The sequence below is a fragment of the Hylobates moloch genome, unplaced genomic scaffold (assembly GCF_009828535.3).
Source record: "Hylobates moloch isolate HMO894 unplaced genomic scaffold, HMol_V3 SCAFFOLD_4, whole genome shotgun sequence".
NCBI lineage: Eukaryota > Metazoa > Chordata > Mammalia > Primates > Hylobatidae > Hylobates > Hylobates moloch.
Genome location: NW_026652279.1, coordinates 135,492,132 through 135,509,377, shown reverse-complemented (window position 1 = coordinate 135,509,377; position 17,246 = coordinate 135,492,132). Strand labels below are relative to the sequence as shown.

The following is a 17,246-nucleotide window of genomic DNA, read 5'->3' as shown; positions in this document are numbered from 1 at the left end:
TATGGATAAGATATAAGGAGTGCTCTTGTTTCAGTGACAAGGTAAAGCAGGTAATGAGGAAGGAAACCAAAAAGATAAGGTTTGTGTTTGGGAGAGTGGCCGGAGGAGAGGAGAGGGAGGAGATGATGTTGGTTTGAAAAATGCTGAGTTCAAAGTGTTTAAGAGGAAATCCAACTGGAAATGTTTAGCTAACAGTTGGATATATGAATCTGGAATTCTAGAAAGAGTTAGGTTAGAAATAGAGATGCAGATATGCAAGTCAACTGCATAGAGGTAACATTTGAAACCATGAGAGTAAATGAGAGCACCCCAAAAGAGTATAGAGCTAGAAAGAGACTTCAAATCAAATCTTAGGACGTGACTTCCTTAAAGGACAGTTGCTGGAAGAATAAGCAAAGAAATTTTTTAAAAAATGGAGAACTGGGAAAGGCCGGAGTCCTAAAGTCAGAGATGAAAGAGTCCAAAGAGTGAGCTGGGGATAATGTTTCCACGTCCACAGTCACTGCCATAGTTTAGTTCCTCGTATTTCTTGCCTGAATTTCCTGCATGACAGGAAATGCTAGCATGAGTTTTGTAAAATAAAAATTGTGTCATGTCCTTTCTCGGCATAAAATCCTTTATTAATTCTCCATCACCTTCAGAATTAAGTATCTGAGTAGCAGAAAATATCCCTTCAGTATCAACCACTTGCTTACCTTTACATCATCAGTAACCATTCCTCTCCTTTATAACCTAAGTTTTTCTTGAAGTTCTCAAAAATATCTGTTCTTTCTCCAGATCTGACCTTCCAATATGCTTCTTTTGCATGGAACGTCCTCCCCTGACCCAAAAAATCTGTTCACCTTCAAGCCTCAGCTGAGGTGTCATTTGTTTCTATCTAACCTTCCCCACTCCTACTCACACTATTGTGTCCAACACACACACACACACACACACACACACACACAGAGTTGGGATTAAACATCTCTCCGATGTGTTTCCACAATACCCTAAAACAGGAATTGTAGCACTTTAAACTTAATAATAATTATATTTCCAGCTGCAATGACCATGTGCCAGATATTACACCAAACATACTATACACCACATCACATTTTATGCTGTAAACAAATCTACAAAGTACTTTTGTTATCCCTACTTTACAAAAGAGAAAAAAACCACACTGGCAATGATAGAGTGACAAATGCACGAGATTATGCACCAAGACATTATTTGTGATGGTAAAAGATTGGAGAAAATCCAAACACCTATCAATAGAGGATTGGTTGAATAAATTATGGCATAGACACAACACACAAGGAAATATTATACACTGTATAAAAGGAATAAGGAGATTTCTTATTACCATGGAGTAATCGCTGAGATATATTTTTAAGTTAAAAAAAAAGCAAGGTGCAGAAAATTTGATAAAGAAAACGTTGGAAGGAAAATCAAAAACAAACAAATATAAATGGTTACCTACACCGTGAGAGAAGAAACAACCTGAAGGGTACAGGAATACAAAGATTTCTTTGGATATACCTTGCTACACAGTTTCAGCTTGGGAATCATGTAAATAATGTACATACTTTTTAAATTTAAAAGAGCTTTCTCTAAAAATAAGTGAAAATAAATCAATGTAGTTGTATACAAAATTAATAAAATAATATAACAAAGAAAACAATCATGTGACATTAGAATACAATATTTGATTACATCTCCACATTGGAATATTTTCTGAAGACAAATAGAGCTGTAAAAATATGTGAAACTTTGTTCATTAATTTTATTGTTCTTTTTTTTTTTTTTTTGAGACAGAGTCTCGCTCTGTCGCCCAGGCTGGAGTGCAGTGGCGCAATCTCGGTTCACTGCAAGCTCCGCCTCCCGGGTTCATGCCATTCTCCTGCCTCAGCCTCTCCGAGTAAATTTTATTGTTAGTATTAGGTTGGTGCAAAAGTAATTTCAGTTTCTTTGTAATAGTACCAATAGTAATTTTGGTACTAATACCCTAAGATTATATATAAAAATATATACACACATATGTATAGACACACTATATATATATACTTTTTAAATATATACTAACTATACCCAATACACATATACTTCTCTTACACTGAAAACTAAGAATTGCAGTGTGTTAGAAAAGAAATAAAAGTATGAAATTAAATAAATTAGAAAAATCAGTATTAACATGTGTTTTTTTTTCAAAAATATATATTTCTTAAATATGTTCACTATAAGAAGCAATAAGAACCCAGTAAAATAAATTATGGCCCAATTTCTTTTACTGGCCTCTAGATTTTGGTGCCTAAATATCATTTCCCACAATAGGACCAATAGCTAATTCTAGATCTGAAAAAATATACCAACTGAGCCTGGGAGCCTTTTTTTGGGCCAGGAAAAGAAGGAAGCAATTAAAGTCCTGTGGAATTATTTAAGAATAACCTAAAGCCAACTTAAAGAGGCTTTCTTTGGACAGAGATAGAAAAATTGGAGAATCAAAATGAATTAAGAGCTTAAGAGCAATAATTCCAGTAGCAATGAACATATCTAGCACCTAGATCTTGGTTTCTAATACCATTTTCTAAAAAAAAAAGGAACCAGAGCTCCTTAGAGAAAGAGCTTATTCAGAACTGAAGAAGGAACTTTATAAGATGAGACTGGAGCATCTAGTAGTGCCAGAAGGTAAGGCAATGTTCACAAACAAACAAACAAACAAAAAATTCACAGCAATAGAAGTATGTCAAATGGACATAGGAACTCACTGAAAGAGCTCCCAAAAGTCAAAGTTGGAACTACTTAAGCAATAAGATAAACAAAGTAGTGATTGATTATAACCTAAAATATGAAATAAATACATTAGCCTTTACTGAAATAAATGATCAAAAAATAGAGACAAATCTCCCATGTAAAAGAATTCTAGATAATTTTGTAATACTCTACCATTAAATGTGGATGGCATATGGTGAATTCCTTCCACAGAATACACTATGGAAAGGCAGAAAAAAAGAGTGACTTTACACTGCAGAAATCTAAAAAACACTGCATCAGCCAGGTGATCAAGGACATCAACAGTGATCAGTTATGTTGATTGCATGTATCCTTGATATGATGTGATGAAATGGAATTTTCCACTTTGGTCTTCCTCTCAGAAATCCATAATCTCAGTATAATCACGAAAAGGATATTAGACAAATTCCACTGGGGAACATTTACAAAATATCTGACCAGTACTCTGTTAAGATTATCAAAAACAAGTCTAAAAAACTCTTACAGCCCAGGGGAGCTTAAAGAGAGACATCACAACCAAATGTTATGTGGTATCCTGGATGGGATCCTAGAACAGAAAAAGGATATCAGGTAAAAACCAAGGAAATATGAATAAAATATGCATTTTAATTAATAATAATGAATCAATATTGTTTCATTAATTGTGGTAAACCACATTAATGTAAGATGTTAATAATAGGGAGAATTGTGTATGGAGTATATGGGAATTCTCTGCAATTTTTTTGTGTAAACCTAAAGTTATGGCTACATTTGATTTACATATGTGAATATATCAAAATCTTTGACTTAATAATGACAAGAGAGAATGAAAAAATACCTGAGACTGGGTAATTTATAAGGAAAAGAGGTTTAATTGGCTCACGGTTCTGCAGGCTATAGGAAGCATGATGCTGCCATCTGCTTAGCTTCAGAGGAGGCCCCAGAAACTTACAATCACGGTGGTAGGTAAAGGGGGAGCAGGCACATCACATGGCCAGAGCAGGAGGAGCAAGAGAGCAAGGGGGACGGTGTTATACATTTATAAATGACCAGATCTCACAAGCACTCACTCACTATCATGAGGACAATACCAAAAGGAAAATACTAAACCATTTATGAAAAATCTGCCCATATGATCCAATCACTTACCACCAGGCCCCACCTCCAACACTGGAAATTACAATTGAACATGAGATTTGGATGGGAGATCACAGATCCAAACCATATTAGCCCCACTCATCACTAGTAGAGATAACTAGGGCATTAGTTACTATGAAAACTGACAATTTGAAGAAAAAGAAATAGTCATTTATCTTGCTTGTCTGTATAAATTGTATTTCAGGGCAACCAAATAGTCCTGAATGGTGTGAGGAAGTTATTTTTTTAGATAAATCGTAGCTAACACATGTGGTAGGAAAAATATAATTAGAAACCACCATCATGCAACCCTCAATGAGGTAATGGATTCAGGCAATAATCATCAGTGGATACAATCACTATATAAAAGTAGATTGAAACATTCCAATAAACAATTCTGGCTCTTCCGTTAAAAGTAGAAAATCAAAAATCTGGTTCCTCCTTATCTGGTATAACATGAATCTCACAGAATCTTCTATTAAGTACTCCAGCCAAAAAAAAAAAAATACCTAGACTCTTTAAGAGTCTAGAGCTGGCTTCTATTTATAGAAATTATGGGAGATAAAAGAGCAAACTAAGTGACACAAAAGGAAGCAATCAAACAAATCCAAACTGTGGGAAATTCTACAACAAAACAACTAATCCAGTTTCAGTGGTAAATCAATTGCATGAAAAAAAAAGAAGAGACAAAGATCAAGGTTGGTAAAGAGCTAAAACAATCAAATGTGATTTGTGAACATTGAATTCTGATTCAAACATATTAAATGTAAAAAGACATTTTTAGAAAGTCTGGGAAATTTAGTATGAACTTATTACTAAATCATAACAAAAATATTACCTTTACATTTATTGTATGTGACAATGGCAATAAGGTTATATAGAAAAAGGTTTGCATGTTGTATAGATGCATACTGAAGTATGTAGGAGTGAAATGGAATGAGATCTGAGATTTGCTTTGAAATTCTTCAGTAAAGTAAAGGAAGGAAGAGAGGTCAGGGAGGAGGAGGGGAGAGAATAAAAGAATGACAGAGGAAGCCCAAATGGCAAAATCTTGCTAATTCGGGAATCTGGGTTATGGCTATAATGAAGTTCATATTGTACTTTTGTCTTTTGTGTATGCTTGAAATTGTCTATTAAAAAATATTTTTTGCTATAGAAACTAATGCTTTAAGCCTCATATCCAGAAATGCAGATGCTGATATTTTTCTGGATTTTTCCCTATCTCAGTAGTATATGACACTCTGCACTGAAATAAATTTTTTTTCCTCCACTTTTATTTTAGGTTTAGGTGGTACATGTCCAGGTTTGTTACATGGGTAAGTTGTGTTTCACTGGGGCTTATTGTATGAATGATCCTGTCATTCAGGTAGTGAACAAAGTACCCAATAACTAGCCTTCCAATCCATGGCCCCCTCTAATATCTTTCTTCAAGCAATCCCCAGTGTCTATTGTTCCCATCCTTGTGTCCATGTGCTCTCAATGTTTAGCTCCCACTTATAAGTGAGAACGTGCATTATTATTTGGTTTTCTGTTCCTACATTAGTAGGAACAGCTGTACCCTTATTGTACCCATGTTGTACCTCCAGCTGTACCCATGTTGCTGCAAAGGACATGATTTCATTCTTTTTTATGGCTGCATCATATTCCATGGTGTATATGAACCACATTTTCTTTATCCAGTCCACTGTTGATGGGCATCTTGGTTAATTCCATGGCTTTGCTATTGTGAATACGGCTTCAATGAACATAAGAGTGCATGTGTCTTTTGGTAGAATGATTTATTTTCCTTTGGGTATATACCCAGTAGTAGGATTGCTGGGTCAAGTCATAGTTCTGTTTTAAGTTCTTTGAGAAATCTGCATGCTGCTTTTCACAGTGGCTGAACTAATTTACGTTCTTACCAGTAGTGTATAATTGTTCTTTTTTCCCCACAGCCTCACCAGCATCTGTTCTTTTTTGACTTTTTAATCATGCTGCCTGGCATGAGATGGTATCTCACTGTGATTTTGATTTGCATTTCTCTAATGATTAGCGATAATGAGAATTTTCTCATATATTTGTGGGCCACATATATGTCCTCTTTTCGGAAGTGTCTGTTCATGCCCTTTGCCCATTTTTTAATAGGGTTATAGAACGAAGCTGGAGGCATCACATTATCCAACTTCAAACTATACTACAAGGCTACAGTAAGCAAACAGCATGCTACTGGCACAAAAACAGACACACGGACCAATGGAATGAAAAGAGAACGCAGAAATAAAACCACTCACCTACAACCACCTGATCTTCAACAAAGTCAACAATAACAAACAGTGGGAAAAGGACTCCCTATTCAAGAAACGATTCAGGGATAACTGGCTAGCCATATGCAGAAGATTGAAAGAGGACCACTTCCATTCAGTTTATACAAAAATTAACACAAGATGGATTAAAGACTTAAATGTAAGCCCTTAAGCAATAAAATCCCTAGAAGAAAACCTAAGATATACCATTCTGGACATCAGCCTCGGTGAAGAATTTATGACTCAGTTCCCAAATGCAATTACAATAAAAACAAAATTTGACAATTGGGACCTAGTTAAACTAAGGAGCTTCTGTGCAGCAAAAGAAACTATCAACAGACAACATATAGAAAGGGAGAAAATTTTCACAAACTTTGCATCCAACAAAGGTCCAATATCCAGAATCTGTAAGGAACTTAAACAATTAAACAAACAAAAAACAAATAAACCCATTGAAATAATGTTTTAAGAAAATGTATTTTACTGTTAGACAAGTCATTCAGTATATACGAACTGTCACTGAAAATAGAGAACTAGAGTAGGAATTTAATAATTAAGGTAACACACAGGATACAAAAGAATGCAGGCCTTAAAAATCCATTAACAGTTACCTCTCTATTTTTTTCAGTCAACAATGTCTTGATTCTCATTTTGTTAAAGCAAAGGATTTGGTCATTATTAATGGATTTAGATGCTAGAGAAAAATTACCAGTTTTACTGTGTATATAATAATCTTTAAAATCTTTGAATAAAAAAAGTATTTAATTATATCTTATTCCTCTACCCCTATCACTTGAAGTACTCACTCTGAAATGACATTAGAGAATCTTTGAGATGGTTTCAGGTAAAGTAACCATCACATTTTTCTTTATCGATCTTGGTCATTACATCTTCTTGATAAAGGATCAAAAAGCATTTTTTGGTATGTCTCAAACATCCGAATAGTAAATATTCTCTCACACTCTTCAAGTAGGAGTTACACCTAAACCACAAAATAGTTATTTTTCCTTAATGTTAACATGAAATAAGCAGCAATTCCAAAAATGATGAATAACCACAAAATGAAATCTAAGTGTGAGATTTAACATAAGAGAACATAAGGTATCTTCAGGATAGTTTTCCCAAATCAGTCATGTTTTTTAATGTATTCTAATTCAGGTACTTGCAATTGTGAATACACAACACAAATGTAACTTTCTAAATGCCTTAGGCATTGATGAAATTAGCCACTCGTTCTGCATCAATAAATCATTGTTGATTTATTAGTCATATATTGTGCTGCACTTGACAGCTTCCAAAGCTCTTATTCATGCATTAACCCATTTTCAGCTCACAATAAGCTGTTGAGCACACTCAGATGATTATGCTCATTTTACACCTAAGAAAATGGCTTTACAGAGGATTCAAAACCAGTCTGTGGGTCTGTTGCTAATGGCAATGGGGAAACTGGGACACAAATTTAGAACTTGCAGCCTATAGTTGAATCAGACATACTTTTATAATACCGTGATGCTCAACATAAGGAATAGTCCCTGACACAGCTGGGACTATAACACAATCAGAGAAACAGTCTCTTACAGACTCCTAACCTAATTTGTTACAAGCCAAACAAGTGAAATTCTTCAGAATAATACAAGACAATAATTCAGAAGTGGCCCCAAAACAGAGCATAATGCATTTCCAAATGAATGAAGAAGAAAGGCTTACTGACTTACCCATTTTATTGTCGATGTCCTTATCTTTATAAAATATAATAGGAAGAAGGAGATATGTCATATGTTAAGGTTGTTAAATTTCTGTACCTCTTATAAGACACCACTATGAATTCCTGAGTGATTATAATAATTTCTAGAATTGGCAAAATAATGTGCAAGTAACATGTTGTACATTTCTCACTTAGTCCTCAAGACAATTCTGAGAGGTAGCTGTTGTTATTCCGACTTTACAGAAAAAGAAGCTAAATCTTAGATTAAATTAACTTTTCCATGCAAACATAGCTAGTTACTAGAAGTGAAGTCCAGCACTGTCATATGATAAAGAAGTCCAGGGTCCTCACCATAAAACTATGCTTTTCCTCCCCTCTCCATCCCTCTCTGCAAATAGTAGTAACAGTACCATTCCAAAAACAACATAATTATTTTTTGTTTTCTTTAGGTAGAAATCTTCAAATTGAATTATTTATTTATTTATTCAATACATTTGTATTGTGTCTCTTCCTTGTGCATAGAAATATATTACATGGTTTCTGCTGTAAAAGATTTGCTCTCTATTTGAGAAGATGACACAAAGAAAGAGAAAGACAGAGAGAGATCATAGTATAGAACTACTACTACTACTATTTGTACCACTAATAATAATAATTGCTACTCAACAGTGGAATCTTATTATGTACCCAGCTGGGTTTTTTTGTGGATTTTGTTTGTTTTTCTGGGGGTTTTTTTGTTGTTTTGTTTTGTTTTTTTGAGATGGAGTCTCGCTCTGTCACCCAGGCTGGGAGTGCAGTGGGGCAATCTTGGCGCACTGAAACTTCCGCCTCCCGGGTTCAAGCAATTCTCTGCCTCAGCCTCCTAAGTAGCTGGGATTACAGGTGCCCACCACCATGCCAGGCTAATTTTTGTATTTTTAATAGAGACAGAGTTTCACCATCTTGCCCAGGCTGGTCTTGAACTCCTGACCTCGTGATCCGCCCGCCTCAGCCTCCCAAAGTGCTGGGATTACAAGCTTGAGCCACTGCATCCGGCCCCGTACCCAGATGTTTTAAATGCATATCATGTGTAAATTCATTTAATTCTCACAGTCTTACAATAGTTAGATAAATCAATCATTTATCTGATTGAATATTATGTTGGCTTATGTTTCAAGTTAGCACTAAGATTTCCTAATTTTTGAAACGGTAGTATAATCATAGTTCACTTTCTTATAAATCTGAACCTAAATAGTAATTTTAATGAAGTCATTATAGATATTCTTATTTTAAGTAATTCTCAACTATGTAGTTTTACAAGGTCAATATCAAGTTATTCATTAATTTAATAAAAGTCATTGAATATCAATATATGGACAACTTTAGGCAAGTTGCTATTAAGCTTCCTTAAGTGTGACCCAAGCACCTTAAAGGGGCTTATCATCTAGCAATGTAAAGATCCAACCTGTGTGTATACCATCCCAGATGATGCAATATGCCATTCCCTACTTGTTTCTCGTGCCTCTGCCTCCCTCAGCTACTCAGACGTGTCCATTAATAGCTCCACCAAGTACACTCCAGCCTATTATGTTTCCTAAGATAAACAGATGAAACGACAGACAGCTGGGCTCGCCACTTGGTAGGTCTTGGTAAATAGTTGCATCCTAGATCTAAATGTTGAGTCATGCAATATATTCATTCACTATGTATTGAGCACCTAGTATGAGCACAGTTATAGGCCCTGAGAACACAGCAGTAAACAAAACAAAGCCCCTGCCCTCATGAAGCAGCATCTTGAACAAAATAAGAGAACAAATTGTGTGGACGTATTCACATATGCACACAAGATAAATAGTAAGTGCAAAGGCCTTAATGGGAACATGTTTGGCCTGTTTATCAGCTGGAGTCAAAGCAGGAGGGCAAGTGTTTGGAAGTGAGGCTGGAGTTAAGCAGGAGCATGATCATGCATATTCAGCTCATGTTGCCTCAAAAGGCCATCTAAAACCAAAGGGGGCATGGACATATGCCAATAATAAGTGCCAGGGTGCAGAGAGGTTCCCAAATAACACCCCAGAGTTTAGTTTTCCCTTAATTTTAATTCTGTGGTCCACTCAATTTCCCCACACAGAATCCAATCTCAAAACAGTAAATTGGGTATGGAAGTGAGATAGATATATTCTAAAGGCACACAGTGAAGGGAGGAAGGAAGAAATAAGTAATCAATCCGGTACTGTTTATTTAAAATCAGAGATCCATCCTTCAAGTCTGCATAGCCTAAATGGGGTTCAAATATCCTGCTTATCTTTTATTTCTTTTTTCCTGAACTATATTCTAATATTATTCAGTATAAATCTCTAATATTTATCTTTCTTCCCTACCCTAAACCACTGTGTTTTATTCATTTAACTCTGGGTTAGTTTCTGATATATGAAAGGTACTCAATGAATGTTTATTGGATTCCTGACTTAATTAACCAATTAAGACACAAATCAGATGTAGGCTGTGAGGTGCAGAGCTGAAGTGATCTCACAATTACAGCACTCTTTATTCATATTTTTGTCATCCTTGTACCTGGGACTAGACTTCTACCTTGTTTCTTCCTCTGTCATTTGTGTAGTTACTTTAGCTTGTAGTTCAGTTCCTTTACAGTCCTGGAATTGCACCTTAAAACCCAGCCGTTAATTATGAACTGAAAGCCAGCGAATTTTTTTTATACTTATGTGTTTATTTATTTTACTTTAAGTTCTGGGATACATGTGCAGAACATGCAGGTTTGTTACATAGGTATACAGGTGCCATGGTGGTTTGCTGCACCCATCAACCCTTCATCTAGGTTTTAAGCCCCACATGCATTAGGTATTTGTCCTAATGCTCTCCCTCCCTTTGTCTCCTACCCCTTGGCAGGCCCCCTGTGTGATTTTCCCCTCCTTGTGTCCATCTGTTCTCACTGTTCAACTCCCACTTATGAGTGAGAACATGCAGTGTTTGGTTTTCTATTCCTGTGTTAGGTTGCTGAGGATGATGGCTTCCAGGTTTATCCATGTACCTGCAAAGGACATGATCTCATTTCTTTTTATGACTGCATAGTAGTCCACGGTGTATATGTACCACATTTTCTTTATCCAGTCTGTCACTGATGGGCATTTGGGTTGGTTCCATGACTTTGCTATTGTAAATACTGCTGCAATAAACATATATGTGCATGTGTCTTTATAGTAGAATAATTTATAATCCTTTGGGTATATACCCAGTAATGGGATTATTGGGTCAAATGGTATTTCTGGTTCTGGATCATTGAGGAATAGCCATACTGTCATCCACAATGGTTGAACTAATTTACATTCCCAGCAACAGTGTAAAAGCATTCCAATTTCTCCACAGCCTCATGAGCATTGGTTGTTTCTTGACTTTTTAATAATCGCCATTCTGACTAGTGTGAAATGGTATCTCATTGTGGTTTTGACTTGAATTTTTCTAATAATCAGTGATGTTGAGCTTTTTTTCCATATGTTTGTTGGCTGTGTAAATATATTTGTTGGCCACATAAATCTTCTTTTGAGAAGTGTCTGTTCATATTCTTTGCCCAGTTTTCGATGGGGTTGCTTGTTTTTTTCTTGTAAATTTGTTTAAGTTCGTTGTAAATTCTGGATATTAGCCCTTTGCCAGATGGGTAGATTGCAGAAATTTTCTCCCATTCTGTAGGTTGCCTGTTCACTCTGGTGATATTTTCTTTTGCTGTGTGGTAGCTCTTTAGTTTAATTAGATCCCATTTTTCAATTTTGGCTTTTGTTGCAATTGCTTTTGGTGTTTTTGTCATGAAGTCTTTGCCCATTCCTATGTCCTGAATGGTATTGTCTAGGTTTTCTTCTTTACATTTAAGGCTTTAATCTATCTTGAGTTAATTTTTGTATAAGGTGTAAGGAAGGGGTCCAATTTCAGTTTTCTGCATATGGCTAGCTGGTTTTCCCAGCACCATTTATTCAATAGGAGATCATTTCCCCATTGCTCGTTTTTGTCAGGTTTGTCAAGGATCAGATGGTTGTAGACATGTGGTGTTATTTCTGAGGCCTCTGTTCTGTTCCATTGGTCTATGTGTCTGTTTTGGTACCAGTACCATGTTGTTTGGTTACTGTAGCCTTGTAGTATAGTTTGAAGGCAGGTAGCGTGATGCCTCCAGCTTTGTTCTTTTTGCTTAGGATTGTCTTGGCTATACAGGGTCTTACTTGATTCCATATGAGATTTAAAGTAGTTTTTTCTAATTCTGTGAAGAATGTCAATGGTAATTTGATAGGAATAGTATTGAATCTATAAATTACTTTGGGCAGTATGGCCATTTTCACAATATTGATTCTCCCTATTCATGGGCATGGAATGTTTTTCCATTTGTTTGTATCCTCTCTTATTTCCTTGAGCAGTGATTTGTAGCTCTCCTTGAAGAGGTCCTTCACATCCCTTGTTAGCTGTATTCCTAGGTATTTTATCCACTTTGTAGCAATTGTGAATGAGAGTTCATTCATAATTTGGCTCTCTGTCTATTGTTGGTGTAAAAGAATGCTTGTGATTTTTGCACATTGATTTTATATCCTGAGACTTTGCTGAAGTTGCTTGTCAGCTTAAGTAGCTTTGGGGCTGAGAGGATGGGATTTTCTAAATATAGAATCATGTAGTCTGCAGAGACAATTTGACTTCCTCACTTCCTATTTGAATACGCTTTATTTCTTTCTCTTGCCTGATTGCCCTGGCCAGAACTTCCAAACTATGTTGAATAGGAGTGGTGAGAGAGGGCATCCTTGTCTTGTGCCGGTTTTCAAAGGGAATGTGTCCAGCTTTTGCCTATTCAATATGATATTGGCTATGGGTTTGTCATAATATAGCTCTTATTATTTTGAGATATGGTCCATCAATACCTAATTTATTGAGAGTTTTTAACATGAAGGGATGTTGAATTTTATCAAAGGCCTTTTCTGCATCTATTGAGATAATCGTGTGGTTTTTGTCTTTGGTTCTGTTTATGTGATGGGTATGTTAATTGATTTGCATATGTTGAACCAGCCTTGCGTGCTAGGGCTGAAGCTGACTTCATTGTGGTGGATAAGTTTTTTGATGTGCTCCTGGATGCAGTTTGCCAGTATTTTATTGAGGATTTTCACTTCAGTGTTCATCAAGGATATTGGCCTGAAATTTTCTTTTTTTGTTGTGTTTCTGCCAGGTTTTGGTATCAGGATGCTGCTGGCTTCATAAAATGAGTAAGGGAGGAGTCCCTCCTTTTCAATTGTTTGGAAGAGTTTCAGAAGGAATGGTACCAGCTCCTCTTTGTACTTCTGATAGAATTTGGCTATGAATCCATCTGGTCCTGGACTTTATTTGATTGGTACACTATTAATTACTGCCTCAATTTCAGAAATTATTGATCTATTCAGGGATTCAACTTCTTCCTTGTTTAGTCTTGTAGTATATACGTGTCCAGGAATTTATTCATTTCTTCTAGACTTTCTAGTTTATTTGTGGAGAGGTATTTATAGTATTTTCTGATGGTAGTTTGTACTTCTGTGGGGTCCGTGGTGATATCCCATTTATCGTTTTTTATTGTGTCTATTTGATTCTTCTCTCTTTTTTTCTTTATTAGTCTAGCTTGTGGTCTATCTATTTGTTAATTTTTTCAAAAAATCAGCTCCTGGATTCATTGCATTTTTGGACAGTTCTTCATGCCTCTGCCTCCTTCAGTTCTGCTCTGATCTTAGTTACTTCTTGTCTTCTGCTAGTTTTTGGATTTGTTTGCTCTTGCTTCTCTAGTTATTTTAATTGTGATGTTAGGGTGTCAAATTGAAATCTTTGTAGCTTTCTGATGTGGGCATTTAGTGCTATAAATTTCCCTCTTAACACTCCTTTAACTGTGTCCCAGAGATTCTAGTATGTTGTCTCTTTGTTCTCATTGGTTTCAGAGAACTTCTTGATTTCTGCCTTAATTTCATTGTTTACCCAGGAGTCATTCAGGAGCAGATTGTGCAATTTCTATGTAGTTGTGTAGTTTTGAGTGAGTTTCTTAATCCTGAGTTCTAATTTGAATGCACTGTGGTCTGAGAGACTGTTTGTTATGATTTCAGTTCTTTTGCTTTTACTGAGGAGTGTTTTACTTCCAATTATGTGGTTGATTTTAGAATAAGTGTGATGTGGAGCTGAAAAGAATGTATATTCTCTTGATTTTGGGTGAAGAGTTCTGTAGATGGCTATTAAATCCACTTGATCCAGAGCTGAATTCAAGTCCTGAATATCCTTGTTAATTTTCTGTCTCGTTGATCTAATATTGACGGTGAGGTGTTAAAGTCTCCCATTACTACTGTGTGGGAGTCTAAGTCTCTTCGTAGGTCTCTAAGAACTTGTTTTATGAATCTGGGTGCTCCTGTATTGGGTGCATATATATATTTAAGATAGTTAGCTCTTCTTGTTGAATTGATCCCTGCACCATTATGTAATGGCCTTCTTTGTCTTTTTTTATCTTTGTTGGTTTAAAATCTGTTTCATCAGAGACTAGGATTGCAACCTCTGCTTTTTTATTCCCCCTCAATTTGCTTGGTAAATTTTCCTCCATTTCTTTATTTTGAGCCTATGTGTGTCTTTGCATGTGAGATGGGTCTCCTGAATACAACACACCAATAGGTCTTGATTCTTTATCCAATTTGCTAGTCTGTGTCTTTTAATTGGGGCATTTAGCCCATTTACATTTAAGGCTAAAATTGTTATGTATCAAGTTGATCCTGTCATCATAATGCTAGCTGGTTATTTTGCACACTAGTTGATGCAGCTTCTTCATAGTGTCATTGTGTTTTTGCAATGGCTGGTGCCAGTTTTTCCTTTCCATATTTAGTGCTTCCTTCAGGAGCTTTCACAAGGCAGGCCTGGTGGTGACAAAAATCCCTCAGCATTTGCTTGTCTGGGAATGATTTTATTTCTCCTTCACTTATGAAGCTTAATTTGGCCAGATATGAAATTCTGAGTTGAAAATTCTTCTCTTTAAGAATGTTGAATATTGGCCCCCACTCTCTTCTGGCTTGTAGGGCTTCTGCAGAGAGATCCACTGTTAGTCTGGTGGGTTTCCCGTAAGTGACCTGGCCTTTCTCTCTGGCTGCCCTTAACATTGTTTCTTTCATTTCATCCTTGGAGAATCTGATGATTATGTGTCTTGGGGTTGATCTTCTCATGGAGTATCTTTGTGGTGTTCTCTGTATTTCTTGAATTCGAATGTTGGCCTGTCTTGCTACATTGGGAAAGTTCTCCTGGATAGTATCCTGAAGTGTGTTTTCCACCTTGGTTCCCGTCTACCATCTCTAAGTTCAGTCTTTGTACATAGTCCCATATTTCTCAGAGGTTTTGTTCATTCCTTTTCACTCTTTTTTCTCTAACTCGTCTAATGCCTTATTTCAGTAATTTGTCTTCAATCTCTGATATCCCTTCTTCTACTTGATCGATTTGGCTATTGATACTTATGTATGGTTCACGAAGTTCTTGTGCTATGTTTTTCAGCTCCATCAGGTCACTTAAGTTCCTCTCTAAACTGGTGATTCTAGTTGGCAACTCCTGTAACCTTTTATCAAGGTTCTTAGCTTCTTTGCATTGGGTTAGAACATGCTCCTTTAGCTTAGTGGAGTTTTTTATTACCCACCTTCTGAAGCCTACTCCTGTCAATTCGTCCATCTCAACCTCCATCCAGTTCTACGCCCTTGCTGGAGAGGTGTTGAGATCATTTGGAGGAGATGAGGCATTCTGGCTTTTGGAATTTTCAACATTTTTGCCCTGGTTTTTCCTCATCTTCCTGGATTTATCTACCTTTGATCTTTGAGGCTGATGAACTTTGGATGGGTTTTTTTTTTTTTTTTAGGGTGGGAAGGGGTCTTTGTTGTTGTTGTTGTTGCTTTCTGTTTTGTTGGTTTTTCTTCTAACAGTCAGGCCCCTTTTCTCCAAGTCTGCTTCAGTTTGCTGAGGTTTCACTCCAGACCCTTTTTGCCTGGGTATCACCAGTGGAGGCTGCAGAACAGCAAATATTGCCGCCTGCTCCTTTCTCCAGAAGCTTCATCCCAGAGGGGCACCAGCCTGATGCTACCCGCAGGTCTCCTGTATGAGCTGTCTGTCGACCCCTGTTGGGAAGCCTCTCCCGGTCAGGAGGCACAGGGTCAGGGACCCACTTGAGGAGGCAGTCTGTCCCTTAGGAAAGCTGGTGCGCTGCCTTGGGAAAATATCTCCGTTGTCAGGATCAGCTGCTCTCTTCAAAACTGGCAGGCAGGAAAGATTAAGTCCCCTGAGCCTGAGACCTCAGCTGCCCCTCCCTCCAGGTGCTCTGTCCCAGGGAGGTGACAGTTCTGTCTGTAAGCCCCTGACTACAGCTGCTGGATTTCCTGCAGATGCCTTGCCCAGTGAGGAGAAATCGTAGAGAAGCAGTCTGGCCACAGCCACTTTGCTGTGCTGTGGTGAAATCCACCCAGTCCAAATCTCCCAGTCTCCTTAGCACTGTCAGGAGAAAAAAGCCTATTCAAGCCTCAGTAATGGTGGTTCTCCTCTCCCCACAAAACTCAGCGGTCCCGGGTGGACTCCAGACTGCTGTGCTGGCAGTGGGAATTTCAAGCCAGTGGTTCTTAGCTTGCTGGGCTCTGGGGGAGTGGGAATCGCTGAGCGAGATCACTTGGCTCCCTGGCGTCAGCTGTCTTTCCAGGGGAGTGTACAGTTCTCCTGTCTCACTGGAGTTCCAGGCACCACTGGAGTATGAAAAAACTCGGGCAGCCCAGTGCTTGCCCCAACAGCTGCCCAGTTTTGTGCTTGAAACCCGGGGCCCTGGTGGTGTAGGCTCAAGAGGGAATCTCCTGATCCGCAGACTGAAAAAATCCGTGGGAAAAGCATAGTACCCCTGGCAGGTAGCACAGTCCCTCACAGCTTCCCTTGGCGGGGGAGGGAGGTTCCCTGGGTCTGTGCACTTCCCACGTGAAGTGACTCCCTGCCCTGCCTCTGCTCACTCTCCGTGGATTGCGCCCACTGCCTAACCAGTCCCAATGAGAAGAACTGGGTACCTCAACTGGAAATGCCGAAATCACCTGCCTTCTGCATTCGTCTCACCGGGAGCGGCCAACCAAAGCTGTTTCTATTCAGCCATCTTGGCCCCTCCCGCCAAGCCAGCTAATTCTTAGCAACCATTCTTACAGAGCGCCAAGGCATATATTTTTATTTCCAACCCTTTGGCAAGTGGGCTTGCCCTATTCAAAAATGTCTCAAATCCGTTGCAATACCACTAGACTTCAAGGATGGAAGTTAACCAAAAGTCTGAGTGGGACTTCTTACACCATCTAAAACATACTTGATCTTCACATGTTCTTTGGACACCAAACTTCAGACCATCACTGCTGTTT

The 17,246-nt window shown here is 37.7% G+C and overlaps 1 long non-coding RNA gene across 1 annotated transcript in view; it reads right to left on the bottom strand.

Annotated features, from left to right (window-relative positions):
- Nucleotides 1-17,246, bottom strand: part of LOC116467347 (uncharacterized) — a 118,037-nt gene that overhangs the window by 44,996 nt on the left and 55,795 nt on the right. The window lies entirely within an intron of this gene.